Genomic DNA, 23,986 nt, shown 5'->3' on the forward strand with positions numbered 1-23,986 from the left:
GTTCTAAAATCAGAGGACAAATAAAATCCACCCTGAGGGAGGGGGCAGGGTATCTCCTGCCAAGGGTTTTGCGCTTTGCCACTATGTTTCCCGAATCATTTCATATATCTCGATCATTCAGGTATAAAAGAACGAATCCGATGAAATCATGGCCCATTTATGGCCTATTTCTGTATCTGAATCGAAATTGGTGTCGCTGCCTCCATTGCCTGATCTGGATTGTTTACATCGTTTACGGGTGTGAGTTTATAAGCGAACGCAAACAAATGCGCAGCACTTTTTTTTTTTTCTTTTTGAGAGCGAGACCAGGCTGGCTACAAATTGGTTGATTTTCCATTTCCTTCTCTCTCTCTTGCCTCTTTGGTTCATTATTTAGTTAGAGCATTTAAATTTTTATTATTTATATTCAATGCTGTCAATATGTAGGTTAGGATTATGAGATACGCTGAGAGATTTAAGATTCATTGGATATATGAACACTGTCCAGTATAACCCTTGACTCCTAAAGCGAATCTTCATTGCCTATGATTCAGTAAACCACCTTGCCTTTTTCCATCTGTCTGATCTATGAAGAAGATGCTGCTGTGGTGGGTGGTTTTTTCCGCAGTGCGGATTTCAGGCCTCCTGGCCCTGCAGTGCCTCCCGCCGGCCGGAAAGCGCGGAGCATGCTCAGTGCACCAAAGCGGTCTGCAGGGCTCTGCGCTCTGGACCCGCCTAGGAAAGCTGTCCTGCTTGGAGCCTGGTCCAAGGCGGCACTCTGGGTGGGCTCCTGCTTGGTCTCATCTATTCAGTCCCCATCCCATGCCTTTCTGCTCAGTCTCGAGGCCCACACTTGAGTCCTTCGTGGGTTCCTTTGGTGACTACTCCAGCACTGTTAAGGTGTGTGGCTGAGGACCTACGTTTTTTGTTTTAAAGAAAATTACTTAAGAAAGGAAAGAAAAAAGAGAGGCTTCATTCTCCTTCTTGCAGGTCCTACATTCATGTTTGAGCCTAAGTAAAGTGAAACTGTTTCCCCAATATACTCAGATTAACTGTATGTGTGTCTACGGGAAGACAGAAAGTACAAGCCAAGTGTGGCAGCCGCTAGTGGTCTATTTTGGTAAAATATTAGGTTTCGCTATCTACATTTTGCTGATTTTAATTTTTCTTTCTCAAACTTCCTAATATTTTGTTATTCTTTTGGGTGGGGGCAGGACAGTCCTATTGCTTTTTCGTTAAATTACGTAAAGAGAAGAGAGCCATGGTCAGCACCGCGGACAGCGCCAGGAGCCGAGGGAGCGGCCACCTTACTGAATCCTGTCTTAGCGCCCCTCCTTTGTTCCCAGCCCCTGCAGGCCAAGGCGAACAAAGACATCTATCAAGGCTCGCTTTCTCAGCCTGAATTTGTCTTTGGCACCAAGGCCGTGGTGCGGAACTATTACCTTAACAAAGTCCAGCTCATTGGCTTCCAAATCAATTGATTTATCCAGTCCTTCTAAAGTTTCTGGCCTGGCTTTTCCGCCTTGTCCTACTCCTTTGACTGATTTGACCATTTGACTACAAGGAAAGAGGGAAATCACCTGGGCTTTTTTAAGCCAGGCAAGGGCGACTGGAGACTGCGAAGGGAAAGGGAGAAGTTGGGGGGGAGGCAGTGTTCAGAGCTTCCCGAAGGAGCTGAGCTACTTGAGGCTTCTTGCGCAGTGTGGTGAGGGTGCCATTTAATGTCGTTATCCTCTCTCTCTTCCGTTTTGTCTCCAATCTTGGCCCAGGATCGCAATCACACTACCTGCTCTTAAAGAACCACTGCTTTCTAAGCGCCTCAACTCTCCGGAACACATGCATAAAAGGAAGCTACTGCTCTCCTGACAGCTGTCACTGAAGCTCCCCTAAAATCCCCCTGGGGGACTTGCCTGCAGATTTCCGAGACTCATAGTGAAAACTATGACCATTTTGCTTTCGGAACATTGGGCTGGTTCTGGAATCAGTTTGAGGGCCTTTATGTGGCAAAGGATGGGTTCGTTCTTCCACACCTCAGCCCCCTTGCAGGTGCCTGTTTCACTTTCTGGTTCTAAGGCGCTCTAGTGTCCTTCAAGTGCAGCCGTAGGCTCCGCTCTTGGCATTCACCGCGTGCCTTAATTGTATGACATTAAATCAAGGTCCGCTGTGAACACGGAGGGCAGAGTCTGATCTTGATCCGGCAAGTAACTGACCCACTGCGAACACCACACTTCTCCTCCTGCCCTTTCCCCCTGCCCCAAGCTCAAGTCCCTAAGACTCCCCCAGAGTCGTAACGCATACGCTCGCCTCCTGCCACAGCTGCCAGAGCCGCTGCTAATTAGTCTGTTCGGTGGAAGTGTAGACGATGCATGTGTCTGCGTATACATATGCATATATCTGCATGCCATTTACAGCACACCTAAGAACATACATACGCCTATAAATCTAGTTTTCAGATGACTGCGTGGATCGAAGTTAATTATCCCTCTGGTGCAGAACCAACTTTGTAATCATGTTATTTTACTGAAAGCAATTAACCAAGTTGGTTCGCCCTGCACCTCTTCTAAGTCACTTGTAAGGAATGGAAGGTTTTAAGGACCGCGCCATTGCATGTTCTGCTGCAGAAAGCTTTGCCAGTCATTTCCTGCTGCCGGGGATGAGATCTAGCACATACAAAAAGGAAATAATCATACGTGTGTGTATGTAAGATAAACACGCAAGATACGCCTAGTCTCTGTGTCCTCTCATAACGTTACCGCGGTTTTGGATGGGAGATTTGGGGAAGAGATGAGAATCCAAGGGCGGGCTGGGTCATCTTTCTTTGTAATGCGGAAAAATTAACTCAACAGCACCTGCCTAGTCCCGAGAGAGCTGGGCGGCCCATCTGGTCTTGCTACAGCTTTGCTGCATTGAAAAGGCTGCTCTCTAAGGCTTCCCCGTCGCCGGGGAGCGCGGACCTTGCGTCTGGGCCCGGCTGAGGGTTACGGTTCAGAGCAGCATAGCGGACGCGCACTCCTCAGACTGCGGCCAGAGTCAGGAGGCTGGCGGAGCCTGGGCCGGGCGGAGGGAGAGTGAGCAGGAGAGAGGAAAGGGTGAGGGGAGTTGACCTCTACGGGCGGAGCCCTGTGCGCAGCGGGCTGGAGGCGGCAGGCGCAGCGGCTCTTTTCTCGGCGTCCCCTACGGCGCGGTCCGCGGGAGGGAAAGGCCCGCTCCGGCTCCGGTGTCCGAGGAAGGGAAGATTCTCCGCCACCGCGGCCCCGGAATGGCGTAGAGCCCGGCTGTGGCTGCAGAGACCGTTGAGAGCGGGTCTAGCGCAGCGACCCCAGAACGCGTCCCTAAAAAACAGAATCACAGCACAGAATTAGAGAGGGAGACAGGAGGGGGGAGGGAGGAGGCTGAGGAGAAGGGACAGGAGGCAGGAGGGAGCAGGTGAGGGAGATAAGGTGACGGGAGGACGGGACCCCAGCCTGCCAGCCACGACCTCTGTTCTCAGGCTTCAGCCCGGCGCGGAGAAGCCCGCAGCGCGTGGAGCCCGTGGCGCGCAGCCTGGGGGGGGCGGCGCGGTGGTGGTGCGCTCAGGTCCCGGCTGCGGAAGCCGCGGGGTGGGGGCCAGACGCTGCCCCACCGCCGGGGCCAGAGAAGGGATTTCAGGAGCTGGAACCGTCAAAGCGCGTCCGCAGATGCTCCTCCAGTGCAGCCCAGCTGTCCCCGCATCCCGTGCTCCCTCTCCCCAGCTTCACGCCTTTCCTCAGACCGCACTGGATCCGCACTCTCCAATCCCCACCCCTTCTTGGCTTAGTACCCTGCAAACTGCAAGACCGGCGAGTCCCAGTAAGAAAATCGAAACGATCGATGAGAGAAAGAATTGCATACACACATAGCCCTAGAAATCCAAAGGAGACAGACCTGCTAGCACTGCTCAAACCTGCAGAGGACCAAAGCGTTTTCAGTCGCAGCTCAGCACGTTCGAGGAGGAAAGAGGAGGCTGAGAGGCTTCCGTGGTATAAGGTGCTTTAGGGTGGGAGGTGGGGGTGGGGAGGGGGTGGATCGGAGCGGTCCGGTCTTTCCCCCTCGCTTGCTGATCCAGAATTAGGGATTAATGGCTCGCTCCAGCCAAACAAATAAGGCATCTGCCTTCAGCACAAGAGGATTACACGGGCTGCTGACGTCACCAGTCAGACAGATGTTGGCTCCCAAAGTCCTGAGCAGCTCGCTGTGTCCTTGAAACCGAAGAGCCGCAGAAGGCGCTCAGCCCCCAAGAGCTGCGCCTGGGTACAGCAAAGGGCGACTACCCTGTCCTTGCCTATACACCCCACTGGCGCTAACACAGTGGCCCAAAGACACCCCCCTAAGAAGTCGCGCCCCAATCTCTCCAGCCCTTTTCTGATAGCCCTACCATCAATACTCGGGCTCGCTCAAGGCAAGTCAAAGTCATCATTCTCAGTTGCCTCCCCTAAAATGGAGACAAGAGCCGACATCTTCTGGACATTTCATCTAGATGCTTAATTCTAAGCTCTTGAGCTCTTGTTCCCTAACACATGGATGGCCAACAGCAAAATAAGCACCTTAGGCCGGACAGAGCCCACGCTCCAGCTGAGCCGCGGCTTCTTAGTTATGTGCGCAAGCAGCAGAAGCGGGGCTCATCTGCATCTCCTCTTCTAGCCCCCACCACCATCCCTTTCCCAGGCCAAGGTTTAGGTTTATGCTTAATCTTATCATGAATGCCATTCCAGACGAATGTGCCTTTCTAAACAATGACTCTCTTCCAACTGAACCCTGCATCCCAAGCACAGCCGTGGGCCACCATTTGGTCAGCCATGGGGACCTCACCATGGTCCTGATCATCGCATTTTCTTTGCAAGTACTTTGAAGACATTGTCCAAAAACAGGGTGGTGGTGGTGGTGGTGGTGGTGGGGGATGTGTGTATGCGTGTGTCCAAAATATATCTAGCACCTAATTTTAAGAATCTGTACATTCAAGTAACTGCAGTTTCATTCTATAGCTAAACCCAATGAATAAAGATCAAAAATTAATTTATGAACCCTAAACTCTCTTTAATTTGATGGCATTTTTAAATTTAAATTTAACCTATTTTAGTTTTTCACGCCTGCATATTATTTTTGCTTTATGTGATTTCTCAGGCCTCAACAAGTCACTCTGAATTCAGGTTATGAAATAAGCCAAAAGAAGTGGAATTGGAAATTTAAATGAGCAATTTTGAATGTGTTATGTAATCCACAAATGAAATGGCTTTAAATGAAGTTAAATTCTGTAAAGGAATAAAGGCAATTCAAACAATGTATGAAAGAAAATAAATTGATCTCTGACACAGAGCAACACAGAACCAACCCTATGCCCCAAATCAAATGAGTATATATGAAAAAACCTGCGACTTTCTTAGCAAAAAATGTTTGCCCACAACATGGCACTGTTGGTTACAGACTACAATGCCTAAACAGGAGCAGAAGGAGTAGCTGGATTATATCTCCATTCATATTATTCCTGTCTATCAAAGTGGCATTTAATTTTTCCAATTCTATGCATTTAGAAATTCAGTCACTGATAAAAATCAATTTAATTTGCTTCAGTGTCATTCAGCTAATGCCGTCCTAAAATTTCTCTAACCTCACTCTGCTTCAAGGCCTTATAAGAAACAGCCCACATCTTAAATGGATGAATTGAAACTTGTTATTTACCAGTAACAAAAGATAGACCTCATCTTATCTTAATTGGATAAAGAACATACACTATTTGAGCAGGGTATATAAGTCACTGTTTCTTTGACACTTGGTAGAATAACTTTGAAATGCCATAATTTAAAGGAGTCCAATTCCTTCTAAAAATCAGAAAGATTTTCTTTGCCTCCCAACATGCTTTGAATATAAACGTCCATTCTGCTCCCACAAAATTTTACAAGAATCTTCTTTGCTCAGTGATTTAATATTAGTTCGCTGTCCATGGTCTTGATCCACATGAAGGGACGTACTAGTGGTACGGTTTGAAAAATGTAAATCACACTGCTTCTGCACCCATTTGATACCCTAACATTTTAAGATAATGCCAAGGTGGGGGTGGGGGGTGTCTATAGGCTTTAAGCTCTCTCTTCCATTCCAGTTGTTTTCATTTTTCGATATTTGCCACCACATTTAGAGTACAGGAAGCAGATAGGGAAAGTTTGCATTTCATTATTTTTGAGCTGATAAAATCACCACCACATTTAGGAGTCCAAAGAATTGTACCAGGTGGGAAATTCTGTTTTTTAACCTGCAATTTTTTTTGTTTTTCCTGTCAAAAATGGAACAGAAATCCTCGTCCGTTTTTACATATGGTTTAACAAGTGAAAAAATTTCCCCAAAGATGACAAATTAAGGGGGGAAAAAAGCCAAACAACAACCTTCTCAATTCTGTATCTATGGATATAGATAAATCACACAATATGCATATACGTAAATACTAAGAGTATTAAACTAAGTCCCTTCTTCAACTCCCTACAATTTTTTTTCTTGTGAAGCCAAAGAGGTATATGCTTTAGTGGTTAAGGCTGCTTAATAATTCCTTCTGTCCAAAATAATGTTTCACCTGCGGTTTATAAAACAAAAGACTGACCTGGCAGAGTAATATTTAACCTCTCCTGGGGTTTCCTCGAGGGGGTGAAAGAGTAAAGAGCAAACTTCCCTCCTCTCTATAAACATTTAATTGTCTTTTGTCCTTTATTTTCCCCTTCAGACTCTCAGGAAAAGTATGTTATTTATGAATACGTATGTAAACACATATAAACAGACACTTCTCTGAGTCCCTGAGAGCCGCTGCAGATCTTTGAAGGGCGTCGACCTGCACAAGCTGGTCACATTTTTGTTTCGATACAAGTGTCCCAACGGCAAGAAAACAGGCTCTCGCCCAGTCTGAGCTCGGTCCCCATCCCAGGCCACGGGGCTGAACTAGAGCTATGCACACTTTTCCGGGCAGGAGAAGGCTACGTTCCGAAGAAGTGTTTAGAACTTGGGAAAATCCTTGTACCGGAAGAAAATGGCCTAAACACAATAGGACTCGCCATTTTCTCCTTGTGAAGCACAAAGCGCTTGGCGCTGCCCGGCACACAAAGAAAGCGTGGGCCCGCGGAATTCTTGCACATTTCCAAGAGACCGAAAAAATACCTCCCCCGGAACCGCAGTTTCTCCCGCCAGGGCGCTCTGAGACGCACTCTCCCACCTTCACTCAGCCCCTGTCACCAGAAGATCCTTTATTTGAGGTGTAGATAGAAGACCCACCGAAGGCGCGACGGTAGCTAGCCAGCTAACCCGGCAAGACTAAGTCCGGAAAACCGAGGGGCCCGGCCAGCGGCGGCCCCAGACTCCATTCTAGGCCAGGGGTGCTCACGTCCCCTCGCTCCTCCTCAGATCTTTCCTTCCAATTCCATCCTGTCCCCCCCGGCGCGTCGGGTAGTCCAGGAGCTTAGGGATCTCCGTGACCTGATTTCCATCCACTGCCAGGAACCAACCTTGCAGCCCGGAGCCGGGCGCGAGGCTCTCAAGGATGCTCGCGACGCGGGAACCTCTCAACTCGGCGCCTCCCGTCGCCCCCCGCCCGCTGCTCCAAGTCGCCGCATCCAAGACAGCCAGTGCCCTGCTCTGCACGCCCACAACGGGCGAAACACTTCTCCCGCTCACGTGCGGAAAGTGCAAGCTTCGAGGAAACCCCTGTGAATCAAAACACCAAAACACAACCGACACTGCCGACTCACAAAGCGAACACTACCAACCCAGCCAGCATCGCAGAGCCCGGCTAACGCAGGAGAAGGTCGTACTTACAGCCGGCGCGCGTCTGGGTAATCCGCGTCTCAGCCCCTTTGGTTTGTTTGTTTTAAAAATACATACACATCTCGATATATTTGATTTTGCACATCTTCCACCGTTGAGAAGGAACGAAAACAAAAATCTTGTAGCCTAGCGGGGATGGGGGAGGGGATGGAGATTTTCATTGTCTACGCTCTGCACACGCAGCCCAAGGAAAGACGCTCATTGCCGTGTGGGGCTCCTGCTACTTTCTGCTTGAAATTCAGAAGCTTTCAACGCAGTAAAGCGGGGGTTTGGTCTCCCTGCCTCCCTCCCTCTGCGTTCTCTTCTCTCTCTCTCTCTCTCCCTCTCTCTCTCTCTCTCCTTCCTTTCCCTCCTCTCCCCTCCCTCTCTCTTCTCCAGCTCGAAGTCTCAGTCTCTGTCTCTCTCTCTCTCTCCCTCTCTCTCTCTTTTTTTCAAAAGAGGGCAGGTCGCTTCCTGCATCCCAATGAGTTAAATCACTCACTCACTTCTCATGCATCAGCAGCCTCTTTAACAACCCGAGGGCTGCAGGCACAAAAGAGCATTTAGCTGCCTCCAATTTGTGTAGAAGGCCTGTCCTTAATTTGTTTTTGGAGTATAATTAAATCATGTATTTCACGTAATATGAAAATACCAAGTTCCCAACTTCAGCGAATGAACTGTTAATGGTAACCTTTGAAGATACACCCCCTTCTTGTTGGTGTCTTTAGAAAGAGCCTAGGACGCCCCAGAAATGGAGAGGCCAAGGGTTTGGGCCCAAACCTACCCGCCCCTCCCCCATTTCACACGTCAAGGTCACAGTCATCTGATTTCCCCCATTGCTTTAAAATGGAGCCCCCCCCTTTTTTTAAGTCAACCCTTTTTCTTGGAAAGGAATTAAATCTTTTTTGTGGTGTGGGAAGATCTGAAGGATTAAATAAATAAATAAATACATCTTTAATCTGAAATACACACGTAAGCAGAATCAACCATGATCAGACGTTGAGATGGGGTTGGGGGGAGGCAGACATACCATGGGAGAGTGTGTGGTTTTCACCCTCCGCGCCCCCCACCCTAGCCTGGCGAATTCTGAGGGTCTCTCGGTTTTGCTCGGGTTTCTTCCGGAGGCTGAGTGGGCCTTACCAGGAGACAGGGTCGGCGCCTCTTTCTTTTCTTCTCCTTCTCTTTTTAAAGCTCTCAGAGAGTCTCTGAGGGGTCCAGATCTCGCAGACACCGCCCAATGGTCAGGGGGTTCGTGTGTACGGCTCCCCCTCCTCAAAAGGGCTAGGGGACAAAGAGCAACTCTGCCTTCCTGCAGTTTCTCTTTCAGAAAAAACCCCAGGCCCGGCTATTGTTCTTCCTCAATGAAGGGGGCTGAGGGTGACAACAGAGAGACCTCCTCTTCCCCGACACTCACCACCCACCTCCTCCCTCACCCCACCCACGGCCACTGCAGAGGAGACATTTGGGGATATTTCCTTGCCCCTGAGATTCCAGTCTGGGAGATCATGAGATCCAGTATCATTAATATCTTGGTTATCTTCTTTGCATTTTCTTCAGCAATATTCCCGTAAGTCCTCAGCCCTCCTCCTCCTGGCCCCCCATTTTCTGGCTCTAACAGCGCTTGTTCGGAAACATTGCACTCGGATACCAGAGAGGTTAGGGCTGCAGATAACCGCATGCAGTTCCATCGAAAGGGAATGAAACAAAATTAACTCGCCACCTCCCGCCTTTGAGTATTCGCCCTTATACCCCAAATCACTCTGGGGTTTTGGGTAGGGCCATGTTTCACCTTGAACATTTATCAAACCGGACTCTGCCGCCTCTGTTGCCGCAGGAGGATGCACAGGCCACCAGCACCCAGCTGACATCCGCTTGAAAAATTCAACAATACCTCCAAAGGGGTCGCTTGCAAAAAGTGAAAACCAAAAATGAAAGAATTTTTAAAAAACTGTGTGTGTGTATGTATGTGTGTGTGTGTATGTGTATGTGTGTGTGTGTATATATATATATATATATATCTATATGTATATATAGATATTCAAAATGCCAGGTTTGGGGGCTCGAATTACGTAAGATACAACATGTCTGCGGTTGAGCCCAGACCGAAGGCCTCACTGTACTAGCTGTTTTACTAGCGGCGAGAGACGATGTTCTCCTTGGAAGCTCGAGTCAACTTCGTCCCCCTGCCCTTTATCTTTCATCGGATGATGCTCATTCTATCCGTTTCCAGTTTATTGACCTGAGATGTGGGACTGTTAGAGACCGGCAACGTCTTGCCAAAGCCCGAGGGAGGCAGGGTCACGCGGTGCGCACCGCATCCGGCCGCCGGGAAGGGGCGGCTCTGGGCTCCCGTTAGCCAGAAGGGTCTCTTCTGTGGGGCGACCACTTCAGACGACCCTGGTGGGCCTTAATCCAGCAAGTCCCCCACCCCACCCCGGTTCCAGCGATGCCATCTTTGCCTCCCTCATCTTCTCTGGTCGAGGAATTTCAGCCTTGTCAATGGGGAGGCGTTGGGAGGAAACCCAGTCTTCGGGTGGGTTTCCTACTTATGGGACGCTCCCTCGTCCGCGGTTTATTCTAAGTAGAGGTTGCAAAGAAAAAGCTAAAGAGATCAGAGGCGAATGCTGGAACATTTCGACCCCCACCCCAAACAGATGGCTGGGCCAGGACACCTGCAAAGCAGCCGCAGCCACCGCCTCCGCGCAGCTCTCCGGACGTTGGCCACAGTGTCGGATCAAATAAGGTCATCTAACAACCTGGGACCAGGATCGCTCAGTCTCCCGCCCAAAGAACCTTTCTGTGGGCCCTTTTCGGTCCATTTGGAGAACAGAGCGTTCGACCGCCACCTCCCGCCCTCGGCCCAGGAATTTGAACGGGCAACTCCTTACCAACCCGGGTTTTTTCCGGGTTTGCCAGGCGCGCAAACCTCCTCCTGCCCTGCGCACCTCGTCGCCCGGGCTAGGAGTTTATGAAAATGTAACCCAACTCATTGCCAGAAGTTGTTGCTAATTAGTGGATAATAAACTTCTGTAGCCAGGGCACAAAAGTCTTTTAAAAGTGCAAAGGTGTTCTTTGTTATGGCATCAGAAAAGGGATTAGCATATCAATTGGACTAGGGGGACCGGACAATGAGCCCTCCTCCCCCTCCGCTGCCCTGAGTTTGCCGCCTGCCGCTGCCACCGCCTCCTCCTCTTTCTGCCCTTCCTCCTCCTCTTCTTCCTCTCCTGGCTCTGAGAGCTGTCAAGGAGCGGTTGGGGAGCGCGGGGCGGCGGGCCGGGCAGAACGGGCAGGCGCAGTGCGAGCTTCCCGCCGCCCACCAGGCCGCGCGGCCTGCGCGGCCCCTCACCCTCGCCCTCGCCCTCGCTCCGCGCCCAGGCGCGCGCCGGGGGAAGGTGGAGGCGCGCGGCGGGGCGTGCGGGGACGCGGAGCCGGAGCGCCGCAGGTCCCGGCGGCCGCGAAGGCGTGGACCCGGCCTGTCTCGGGAGGGCGGCCTCGCACGGCCCCATGCGGCGCCCCCTCCCAGCCTGCGACTCGGGTCTCGCGAGCCCGCGCCCTTTGCCTCCCCCGGGCCGCGCGAACCCCCAGCGGACTTCCCACTCCTTTGGCAACGCGGGGAGCGGCCCGCTCCCCACGCTCATCCGGCCTTTCTCGGCCGCCCCGCTGACCTCCCGACCCTTGTTGGCACGCGTCGGGCGGCTCGCGCGCGTTCGGGGCAAGCCGAGGCCTTCGGTCTCGAGGCAGCCGTGCCTTCAGGGGCTGCGGGTCCGCTCGGCCGGTCCCGGGGCGGGGGCGACGGGCCGCTCGGGGGCCTCCGAGGCGAGGCGGCGAGAGCGGCCCAGGCCCAAGCAGGCCCGGCGAGTCTCCGCGCGACCGGGCCTGGCCCCGCCGCCCCCACCAGCGTGCCCCCGCCCCGGGCCGGCCCTGAGGGAGCCGGCTCCCCGGGCCGACGGAAAACTTAGGAAGGCGGCCCCGGGCCGGGTGCAGAAAAGCAAAGCAGAAGTAAGTCTCTCGGAGGCGGAGACGCGGCCCAGGCCTGCGGGGCCCTGGTCCCTCTCCCGCCGCGCCCCGCCCGGCCTCGTCGGCCCCGGAGCGCGCCCGGGCAGGGTCGCCGGGGCCTGCGGGGCCGCCTAGGGCGCGGGACCGGAGGCGCGGAGCGTGGCGCGGGGGAGAAGGGCGAAAGGGGGCGAGGGAGCAGCGACGGCGCGGTTTGCTTGCCGGCGCCGAGCCGGACCCGCCACTCCCCGGCCGGCCTCCAGGAGCCGCGGGCCTGGCCGCCCGCCTCGCCGCCCCGAAGCCCCCGCCGCCCCGGCTACCCCGCGAGGAAGCGTTTTCTTTTCTTTTTCTTCTCCCCTCCCCCCTTTCGCCTGTCTCCCTAGAGGCAGCTTCCGTCCTCTAAATGCATTTCAGAAAAAAAAAAAAGGGAAATCTCCGGGGCTCTCCTCTTTCCACTCGTCTTGCCTCCCAACACTGGCGTTTGGCGAACAAGCGTCAAACTCACACAAGTTTCCCCGAAAACCAACAGTTTTAAACTGCCGTGAGGAAAAATGTCGGGAAAAAAGTGGAGGTCGGTGTTTCCCTAAATGCAAAACATCAGAGAGGGATCTGAAAAGAGCTTTACTTTCCCTGCGAAATCTCCATTGTTGCTTGGCAAACAATGGGAGCCTGGGCGACTGTAGGGCTGTGAGAATGAATAGGCGATCCGCGGGATGTGTGCGGGTCAGTGCTTGGGGTCCCGGGCCTAAAGCCCCTTTCTCAGCTTGCCACAATAAACCAGAGCAAGGTTTAGTCTTTACTGGGTCACCGGCCATCCTCTATTATTCAACACTTCACAACAAAAAACACTTATTAATCAGCGCTGACCAGAGGCCCCTTTTGAAACAAGAGAAGAGGGGAGAGGGAGAGAGGTGAAAAGAAGATTGAGAAGCCCTGGACAGATCTTTCTAAAGCCAGAGCAACCATAGGGTACTTTCCTCCAGTGGCCAAAGTTTATTTGACACAACAAAGTTTCTAATCAGGCCACGGAGACCTGGATTTCTCATTTGCCTTACTCCCCGTCTCTTCCTCTGAAGATGTTGGAGACTTTGTGGCGAGGAAGGATGGCTTTAGGTCAAATTGCTAAGGCCTGATCTTCAAGATCTAATTGCTATTGGAAGAGAAGCCTGTTTCTCAGCTGGGCCTCCACTCTGGAGATGGCGCAGAGAAGACTGTCCAGCCCTGCTCTGGGCACCCTGCTGATGGATGAGGTGTCAGGCCAGTCGTCATGTGAGCACTGGTTTCCAAATGGTATGAGCAGTAGTCAAATGTGGTGCTTATTGGTGGTACTGAATGAAGTCTAGATTTTGTACTTCATGGTGTTTCAGTCCGGAGGTATTAAAAGAGTAAACTTGCTTGCTAGGATGAAGAGGAACCGATTATTCCTGCGCTTAGGCAAGGTTTTAAGGGAAAGTTGTGATGAAAAGTTTTAGAGAAGAAAATGGTTCAGAATGTTCCATGCCACTGAAATCAGTGGGTTCTTTGAGCAACTTTGATAATTCTTACAGAGATTTTTTTTGATGTTTGTAACCTAATTGTATTTCTTTCATTTATCTGGTTACATGATAATTGTGAACACAGGCTCAGACATACATGGACACTCATACATCAAAGCCAAGTGCTACATACATCAGCTTTGTGGGTGAATTTAATTCATTGGGAACTCAGCTAGACAGTTTTGATGGCAAAATTTTGTCGCCTTTTGATTTGGGGTTGGAAGCTAATATTTCTCTGTGTTTTTGTCTGTTTTACATTACTCAGGTTGTAATTTAGCCAAAGGAGCAAAGCTCTTTTGTAATGGCTGGTGTGTACAAGTGAACAGAGGCAGCAGATACTGAATCTTGGTTGTCAAAAGGCATGAAACAATTATTTTCCTAAAGAAATAGAAGTGAATGTCAAAGCAGTATGCTTTTAAGTTAAAATTTTCGTTTGTGTGCAGTTTTGGATTCCTGTGTAACATAACTAACCATTTCACTTGTTATGATTCAAAGAAGCCTTTAAACCCAGAAAATGTATGGATGGAGGATTGTGACTTCAGCAAATTAAGCTGTAGAACTAGATGGCTTGGTAATGAAAGCAAGAATGCAGAATTACTTGGTAGTAAACTCCAGTGGTATTTACCAGAGTTTATGCAGTAAATGCAAAAATGGGTTGCATGGCTTGGTCTCAGGAAGTGTTTTACTTAAATGCCTGCTATTCAGAGATTGGCTTTTTTATGTAGAAAATATTGTGTTACTCAGATTCTGCAGAACTCAACGCTTCTTGCAATGGAGTAATCAACTGTTATCTGAATTATTTAAAGCCTGGGATTAAAGGCCTTGGAGTTGAATGCTGACAAGCTCTCACATGTAGGCAGGGGAAAGTTTAGTATTCTTTTCTTTCTGTATACACTTTGGAAATAATTTGGTCATGTGTGGTGAATTATGTTTAAAATTTATGCATAAGAACAATGAATAATTCTTTTACAAATTGTTTTCCAAATGAGCAAATTAGATTATTCAGAAAAAGAGTAGGAATCTGTTTAATACCTAAAATGTATCACCTAAAATGCAATGTTTTAAAAGGACTATTCTTTAAAAAACATATTTGCTAAAGAAAGCCCCACTCTTTTAGAAAAGTGTTTAGAGGGTGTGGATACACAGAATATAGTCATTTCACCAAATCCATTTCTGGGACATGACAATTTTATCTCATATTTTTTCCTTTTAGTATTTTGCTTTACTTCTTAATTTGCTTGAAGGAAGCAATATTACATGTGTGTGTATTTTTACTTGTAAACTGAAGGTATGCACTAAATGGTTCTAATTCACAGATTATCTTCTGAGTGAGTTCTGTTGAATAAACATAGTCGAGAAAAGCTTTAATCTTAATATATAATACTTTGAATGTGTATATATATCATCACATAGCACATCATTTTAACACATATTTATAGACTCCAAATACGCTTCTTTCTTTCCTTCATTTTTTTGGGGGACTAAGAAATTAAGTAAATAGCTTTGTAATGACATTCCCTTAAACATACCAGTGAATCTGTATGGAAAGTGGAATAGCTTCCACATTTGTCAAGGGAGAAAAGAATAATACGTAAATGTTATATTCAGTAAACGTTTAAATAGAGAAATGTTATTTGTTGATGTTATTTACCATGGAAGGAATATTTATTAAATTTAGTAAATCTTTATGAAATCATTGTTATTCCAAAGTGCATTTATTCAATAGTGTATACATATTGTTGCATTTTTAAAAACAGAAAATACATCTGTAACAAAAACCTAAACATTGCATGATAGATATAACACATCATAAAAATTACTTTGTGGGTAGCTAAGTCATCTAGATATATCCTGGAAAAAATTTTTTTGCCTCAAAAAAAAAAATCCATCTGGACATTAAAAAAAATGACACATTTAAATAAATCTCAGCTACAAAAGGAAACAAATATCTTGATAGAACTTGTGCATCTTTATCCAAATGAAGGTTAGATGGCAAAGCCTAGGGCTATAAAATGAAAAGTACATGCAATCTGGTATTTTTATTTTGAAACGCATTTCAATTTTTGCATTTTTTTTCCTTCCTGGCAGATACATATAATTCAGACACTTTTCCAGCTTAACAGAATTTGTCAAGTTCCGTTCAAATTTATATCAACAGGATCTGACAAAGTATAGTATCAGTAGGTTACCATGAAGTATAAATGCAAACTCTACCAAATGTGGCCTTAATATGTGCTACTTTTTCTTTTATCTAAAAGTAAATCAGTGCAGCTTTTCATGACAGAGAGAAGGTAAAAAGGAGCTGATAGAAATTTGACTTGCCCCCTGTGATTTGCCCTGTTGCCAGAGAATTCTGGTTACTTGGGTAGATCCAAGACTTCTGTGGAGAGATTCAACCTGGTACTTACTTATTTATAAACTTCCACCTCACTAGAGAGTCAGAGTTATATTTAGGAAGCTAGAACCTCACATGATATGTGTTTATTTGATTCTTCAATTTAAATACTTCATGAGTACACCAGAAGTAATTTTTAATGGAAAACTTTCATTAGGTTTACATGTATTACATCCAGACATCCCCAATGCATCTCTGTATATACCATGATGTAGCATCTCACTTTTTGGAAACAAAGGAAAATCAAGCTTCTGAATGAAACTTTTCCTCCCAAATTTGTCCCACAGTTCTTCCTAGTTTAATATTTCCTTCAATGAATTGCATTTTGATAATTTGCTATAAACTCCATTTTGACTTACACAACAATTTTTCACCCAGAAATCTGTTTATATAACCATTTGTGACAAAGCAGAGTATTCTAGAGAATTTCATGAAAGTCTCCTAAGATGTATGTGTATGTTTAAACTATTTAAATTTCAATAGTTTGTGGATGTTTATTATGAGTTCGAAAGAAATTTTTCAGCACTCCCTTCCTTTTAGGTTTTGTGTTTTGTTTTTTTTTTAATGAAAGCTAAAGTTTAGAAATGCCTACAAAGTAAAAAAAAAAACTAAAATGAAACACTTCTGTATTTGGATTTTTTGCTTTGGTAATCAGAGACTGAGTCTAAAAGATTGAAAGAAGTTTTTCTTTCAATTAAGGAGGCTATGTGGAGCTACTACAGGAGACTAGCTGTGTTGAGGTTGTGGCAAGCAACTAAGGTGTTTTTGTTTGTTGCATTTAGTTTTTGTGTTTTTATGGATCTGAATGTAGCTCTGTGTCCTTGAACTCCTCTAGTGCCCCTTAAATGGTTTATTGCTCTTTGTGGGAAACCTGATGGGGACAGGGGTGTGAGAGAGGAGCAGGTGTGGGTGGTGGAGTCCACGGATCGGGTGGAGTTGGTGAGGTAACCTCCTGGTACTGAACCAGTCTCATGTGCCAGAAAAGGATGTGCTTTTCAAGCTTTCCTTCCTCTGTGGCTCTCCCACCTCTCCACTCAAAGTGCCTAAGAGATCCCGGGAAAATTAAGCTCTCGGAAAAATCATTTGTTCTGTACCCAGTGACAGCGGTATCGAGGCGGGAGAGTGACTCAGGTCTCACGTCAGGATTGGCCCTTCAGTGTTCATGCTAATCTGCAGCAATATAATGTGATGTTTTATGTATGTGCATGATGTTTTATTTCCCAGTAGTTTACACGTACATTGCCGATGCATGGAGCCCATATTTAAAATTAAAACCCGAAAACCGAGAACATGTACTTGAATGTATTTTGTAAGAAAAAAAGCATCAGAAGGGAAAAGGTCTTAGCTATGGGGAAGGAAAAGATACCCAGCCATGAAAACAGGTCATTGTGCTGCCATTGCAAGTAGCTTTCATCAAACTCGAGTTTTCTGCAGACCAGAGTTAACTGATGTTTATGAACATCTCAAGAGTTTTTCTAGATACTCTAGCTTCTTATAAAAGGCACAATAGCTCCCCAATAGCTCAACTGCTTTCTGTCCCAAGGTGGTGTCAGTGATCCCCTGAGACCCAGAGATGAACAGGTTTGTTTGTACACATACATCACCACAGAGTCTAGTCAGGACAAGTCATCCTGCGATCACCTGGGAGGGACTGAGACTGGGGCTGCGGCCCGGATCAGAAAGGCTGCTAAGTTGGACATGGCAGGTTCCTTGGACTTTTGTGAAGGACCTTGCCCTCAGGAGTAGACCCACAGTTTCTCCGAAGTGGCAGGGTGACACCCATTTCATGCTTTGGTGAGGACCTGGGTTTGCTGGCATCAGACCTAATGATTCCTACAGCTTTAAAGGAAATGAGTTTTGTGGTTAAGCTTTCATGCTCTCTTCCTTTACCCGTTCTTCTTTCCTCCTCCTCTTTCTCCATCACTCCTTCTGTTCTCTTTCCTCCCTCTCTTCTCAGACTTTAGTTCCACTGACTCAGCCGTATGGACAGATGCATACTCTGCTACAGGCTTGCGTTTGTCAGTTATGTTTTAAGACCTCTCAGGTGAAGGCTTAAATGAAGTGTCTTTACTCAGTTTTTGTCTGTTTCTGCTTTCTGAATGTTCTACTCTTCAGAGAAGCTAAATGTCTTAGACCAGTGTCCTTGCTGAGCACAAGCGCCCCTCTGGCATCTGGAGGTCAGGCCAGAGCCATGGAGAAGACCAGACTGCAGGTGCAGTTTCCGTCTAGGGCGTTCTTAAGATGGCCTGAGGCTACTGAGCTGAGCATGACCTCTGACACCGCCTAAGCACAATCTCAAACCTTTAAGAATTCTCCAGGGTTTTGAAGTTTTCTGAAAAGAAAGGGAATGAGTTGCCCTTTCTGGAAAATTCTGTTTTGATCATGTTCACTTCCCCTTCTAGTGTGTGTGTGTGTGTGTGTGTGTGTGTGTGTGTGTGTGTGTAAGGTGAGAGAGAAAGAATATGAGAGAGAGAACAAATGATGGTAGCTTAGTTGCTGAGGTATGAGGATGGCTTTAGTTTGAGGTTGGAACACAGACATATATAAACGTGGTTATCAAGGACTTTTTAGAACATCAAAAGAAGTCAAACAAACTAGGACAAATGACCGTGCAGTTTTATACATCACTAGTTTGGAAATACACTCCAATAGATGGAGCGAGAGATCAAGGGGACCCAAACACCTGAATTGCCCAGGAGACAATGGAATTGTTGGATTGTCAGTGAGGTTGTCCTTCGTGTCCCCTGATCTTTAAGACAGGGGGAAGGTGGGAAGAAAAGCGAACTGATACTTGGTTGTGTTTATTATACGCTGAGTGCTCTACCTGGCTTTTTCATGGCACATTATTTCATATATTCTCACCGAAATCTGTCAAGGTGAGTATTAATTTTTCTTCATTTAGAGATGAGAAAACTCTGGAGGGTTGTATAACCTGTCCAGGGTCACACAGCTAACACATTTTGGAATCCCAGTTCAGAATTCAAATAAGCTTGTCTCCAGAATCTGTGTTCTTTTTCTTAAACCAGAAATATCTTGTATGATTTATTTTCCTCATAATCATTCATGGCAGAAGGAAGTACTTAATCACTGTGGGTCTTCCCAGACTCACCTCTCTCTCTGCTCTCATTCCCAGGGCCATGTCACACTTCTGTTGTACGGCAGAAGCCCCCACGCTCTTCCGTACGCTCTTCTCCAAGGGCCCCATTCTTGGGCTCAGACTGTTCAGTTTGGCCACAGTGCCTTCACCAGGACGTTGACTTGGGCTGCCTTTTAGTCACATAGGTGTGTGAGCTGATGGGTTTGGGGCAAACCTATTTATATACACATCTCCCTGAAATGGCATTTTATGTTACATTATACTGTGAAACAGAGAAATTGGGCAAAGGCAGTTGCTTCTCAGAAACTTAATTTTGGGATTTGATGATTCTTTTTCCTTCTTTTCCCAGTTCTTTAATATTTTAAGAAAGTTTTTTTTTCTCTCCTAGTTCACATCCTAATGCACAATCTAGCGAATTAAATCATTAACCTGAAACTTCAAGGGTTTGGGCTACTTCCTTATTGAGGTTAGGCATCATTTTGTAGCAGAGTTAACTCTTTCAAGCCCTTGATTCTGTTGCATTTGTCAAATGTTTGATATTTAAGTGCTTAATTCTCAAAGAAAGAAAAAAATAAGGGTAGAATAGTAATATACCTGTATTGCATGGGATTTTCTAGAGATGAGTATCCTTTTAATATATTGAATATAATTCTCTGCTTCAGTTTTCTTACTATGAGAGTAATAATCCTTGTTTTAATGGGAACTGTAAAAATTTATTAATACTGGTGAACACCATGAGAATGATAAATGATATCAAATATAAAAATCGAAATATAAATGCTAAGTTAGAAAACATTTAACTTCAAGTTAAACGAATGCTTCTATTTTCTTATAGTTTCTTGTTGAAACATTAATTTTCTTTCAAGAGCCTTATGTTAAAATCTTTAAATGGCTATTGTTCCTATAAAAGACTATTTCTGAAAAAGTGAAGACCTTAATGTAAGTAATCTAAGAATTCTTTTCACTGAGCTAAAAACTCAGAGGAAATTAGATTTAAAAAAAAGATAGAGTAGTACTTTTAACATTACAGTATTTTTTGGTGATTAAATGATGATAAAATATGAAAGATAGAATATTAAAATTTAATATAGTGTTTTTTGGATAGGAATTAAGCATTGGGGATCACACTAGTTATTTGCTTCAAAGATACTAATAACCTGGGAAGTTATGCATTTGGGTGTATTGATCAAAATCAAGGGTGGAGGATTACTACATAGAACAAAGGAGAAGGAGCAATAAGGGCGCTTGTTTGAATTCTCTCAGAATGGTACTATAATGTCAGTGGCCAAAATATTAGCCAAATAACTGTTAAATCTTGAGCTTTATTTGGAGCTAAGTCTCAGGTGAACCAGTGCAGTTCTTTGCCTTTGATTTAATTTCTTCATCCCCAAAATGGAGACACAATTGCTTACTTGCAAAAGAGAGAGTGAATACTAATTAGTTAATGGGTATGAACATGGCTAATAAATTCCCTTTCCTTAATTTGGTTTTCCAGGCTGCAAACTCGGAAGGACTAAAGATGCAGAAGTTCTGTGTCCATACATAACGTATCCCCAGTATTTGGTTTGCTCAGATGTGTCCCTACCAGACTCGAAACATAAATGAATTACTCGGAGAGCTTAAGGCTCATTTTAAACTAACAGAGTAACAATGGAACTCTTGGTAGAAAACAATGAATTTTACTGATTTTACCTATAAGGCTTAAGATGTTTTTGTGTGTATGTGTGCGTGTGTATACGTGTATATTCAGTGACTTTTACATAGAAATCTAGAAAAATACATTTAGGAAAATAAATCGCCAAATCACCATGAATCCAAACTATTGCTTTTCTCCAGTTTCTGATATGTATGCAGTGTCTGAAGGCCTGTGAATTAGCAGGCATACGCGTAAATGGAGCTGGTTGTATCTGCCCTGCTTAACCATATTTTAAGGAATTGTTTCAGGTTTTCAGGAATTAACTTATCGCAGTAGTCACCTGTGCAGGGAAGCAGGTTAGACCATGTGGTAGCCTTCCAGGGTGAATGGGTCTCACATGAATGTGGTGTCATGGAAAAGGTACCAGCGAGGATCAGGAGCCCCCACTTCTAGGCCCGGCTCCACCTCTAGCCAAGTGAATGACGCACGCAGCAGTGTCAGTTTCCCCAAAGGTTAAGTGAGCGCCGTGGGTTAACATCATACTCACCTTGTGCTGCAAGGAGTTCTGATTCCAAGGCTGGTGCCGCCTCTGTTGTTCTGCACTCTCTTTCCAAAGAGTGTTTCTCTGGACTGGAAATCAACTCCGGGCAAACTACATGGCAGGGAATGTTGCCTGTGGAGAACTGTGCACATATTCAATAAATACATATTGCTTGAAATACTTGATGATTAATTAACCATCCAGAGAAAGCCTGTGATCAATATTGATGACTAAGCCTTAATGGCAAAATAGTTAAAATTTATTGAGTGCCTCTAATGTGCCGGGCACTTTATTTGCAGTTTGCATGTGATATCTCATTTAAGCAATCATCCAGGAAACACATCTAAATCTTCCTGGAGAGTTTGGACATTATGGTATTATTGGCCATTCTTCTCAGGAAAAGTCTTTTCTGCTGAACTTGTTTGGAGCCTCCCTCATGATGTCATTTGAAGAAATTCAATAAAGGAAAATGGATTTGTATTGGAAGACAGCAGGGCTAAATACCCACGGAAAACTTAAACTAAAGCATTGAATGTATAACATTACATCTTGAAAGCTGTAGCCAAAATCCTGTTCAAACCAGACCCTTCCTCATTGTCCATGGTTTCCCCCCTTTTCTGAATATTTAAATAGGCAGGAGTATAGGCAGGAGTATATGCAGGGGTATAGGCAGGAAGTGGCCTTAAATTTTTGCAATGTAACTATCTCAAGAATCCATCTTTTCCTGTCCATCCCAGGGATAATGGTTTTAGTTCAGACATCACCATCTCACTCATGGAATATGACAGTAGTCTGTCCATGGTCTATCTCCCTTCTCACCCTTTTCCAATCTATTCTCTTTTCTTGCTGCCACAGTACTTCCTAAAACTCAAACTGATTGTATTTAAGATTCTTCAGTAGTTCTTGACATCCTATAGGGGACATTGCCTCTTTGTCCCCTGCTTCCCAGGAGGGGGCTCCCCAACCCTCTGGGTTTCTGTGCATTTCCATTCACACTTCTTTTTGCAAGTATATTTTATGAATGTCTCTTCTATTTGTGAGTTTGTGAGTTTTCTATAATAAAGCATCTTTGAGGCGTATTGGTGATTGGCACATTGTAAATAATTGTTGAAGGAATAAAGAACTTGGGGAGCTTGAGCTGTTCTGGGTTCAACAGAGGAGACATGAATAACATCACAGTTCATTTAAATTGCTTTTCTAATCCATTATCTTGTTTGATTCTCTCAAAAACCCCAACCCTATCGTTTTAATCCATGGAAAGGACTTGGTTCGTCACCTTAGAATTTCTGATAGGCGACCTCTTTGGCCAGGTGACAGTTGGGCAGGACCCAGAGGTAACTATTTCAGAATTACTTGCTGAAGCCTGATCCTCCTTCCTCAGAGCAGGAGTGAAGTATTAGCACCAAGATTACGCTGAGAGCCAAAACTGAATCCCTCATCCTCAAAGGAAATGCTTCCACGGGTGAGCACAGGAGAGTACAGGAGGACTGCAGGAGGTGAGGTAGAGTAAACAGTTTGAGAGTGATCTGAGTGGACATGAGCGGGGAAGGGGGCAGAGAAGGAACCCGGTCAGGGCCCCTGCCGAAGCTCTGCAGATCTGTAAAACCCAGCATTCTGAGACAGGATTGCCGTGCTCTGGCAAATGAAGCTGATGGCTGTGGTATTCAGGAGCCTTTTAGCATCAAGATATTTTCTTGCACTTTCTTACCAGATTTCTTTGCTTTGCCATACATCCTGACATGCCATAAAGTAGGGACTTACCTTTGTTAATGAGCCCCTTGTAATAGACAGATGTGCAAAAGGTATCTCAAATTTAACATGTCCAAAAACAGAGCTCTTAATTTCCTGCCCTTCCCCTGCGAAATCCTCCCAGTTTTCCTTCTCTCAGTAAATGACATAGCCATTCCCTGGAAACAGCGAGGAGCTCCCACCACCCCACCCCGGATTCCCCCTTCCCTCTAGCACCCTCTCCAACCATCAGCAAACCGGCTCACCTCTGTCTTTTCTAAGTCCGATTATATTTCTCTTTCTTTACCACCATCCTCTTCAAACTGGTCTCCTTATTTCTGCTCTTGACTCTTCTGCTCCCCAGGCTGAACCCATCCTCCACAGAGCTGCCAAAGTGAACTGTTAACATTGAAATCAAATCACTTCACTCCACACCTCGAAACCACACAAAGCTTTCTGACACACTCAGAATAAAATCCAGAGCCCTTGCAGTGACCCTCGGGTCCTACACCATCTGCCTACACCTGCTCTTCTAGTTCTTTTCCTTCCTTCTCTCCCCACTCATTCCTTTCTATCCGTCTTGGCCTTCGTATTCCTGGACCTTGTGCCTTTTATGAAGCTAGTGGATTTTCCCCCTTTTAATTCATTTCTAATAAGCATAGAGCTAAATTTGTGGTCTAGCTTCAGTAAAGACCATAGTAACACACGTTTAAAAAAATACCAAGAAGCTTCGGGCTCAGGGTTGCTTTCTTGTCATTATTTTCTCTTTCTCTTTATTAATTCAAACTTAAATGTACTCCTACGGTCTTTCTTATTGTGAAGTCAGTATATGTGTTTATGAAGGGAAAATCAGAAAATACAATTGAAAAAATAGAAAAATATTCTTACCACATTGTCCGCATCCTGGTCCTCTTGTGACTCCTTGTCATTACTTCTACCGCAAAGTTTAAACACATTAGCACGAATTAAAAATCCTGGTTTCTTCCTACCTCCAGCCTCATCCCTCAGCTCTCCCTCTTCACTTGGATTCCTTCTGTTCATTCTTCAGGAGTCAGTGGAAATGTTGTGTTCTCAGATAGGTCTCATGGGTGAGCCCCCTGTCCTCACTGAGTCCTAGTGCTCTATTGTAAGGTGATGTCATTGCCCCTTTTAGTGGACAGGGGCCATGTCCTTCTTATTCTTCATTGTATCTATAGCTTTAGCTGGGTATCTGGCCTCTAGAAATCTCTTAATGAATATTGATGAGTAAGTGAATAAATGAATGGATGAGAAGCTCTCACTGGGGAAG

General features: G+C 45.9%; 2 long non-coding RNA genes across 4 annotated transcripts in view; both read left to right on the plus strand.

Moving 5' to 3' along the window:
• Positions 1-10,042: 10,042 nt before the first annotated feature.
• LOC140690196 (uncharacterized) lies at positions 10,043-10,822 on the plus strand. Its single transcript, XR_012065377.1, has 2 exons — positions 10,043-10,306; positions 10,428-10,822. It is a non-coding gene; the product is annotated as an uncharacterized lncRNA (long non-coding RNA).
• A 1,610-nt stretch (positions 10,823-12,432) lies between these two features.
• Positions 12,433-23,986, plus strand: part of LOC140690260 (uncharacterized) — a 263,766-nt gene continuing 252,212 nt past the window's right edge. For all 3 annotated transcript variants that reach the window (XR_012065471.1, XR_012065473.1, XR_012065472.1), the window contains exon 1: positions 12,433-13,056. This is a non-coding gene — a long non-coding RNA (uncharacterized lncRNA). The remainder of the gene's footprint in view (positions 13,057-23,986) is intronic.

The sequence above is a fragment of the Vicugna pacos genome, chromosome 29 (assembly GCF_048564905.1).
Source record: "Vicugna pacos chromosome 29, VicPac4, whole genome shotgun sequence".
In the NCBI taxonomy this organism is placed as follows: Eukaryota; Metazoa; Chordata; class Mammalia; order Artiodactyla; family Camelidae; genus Vicugna; species Vicugna pacos.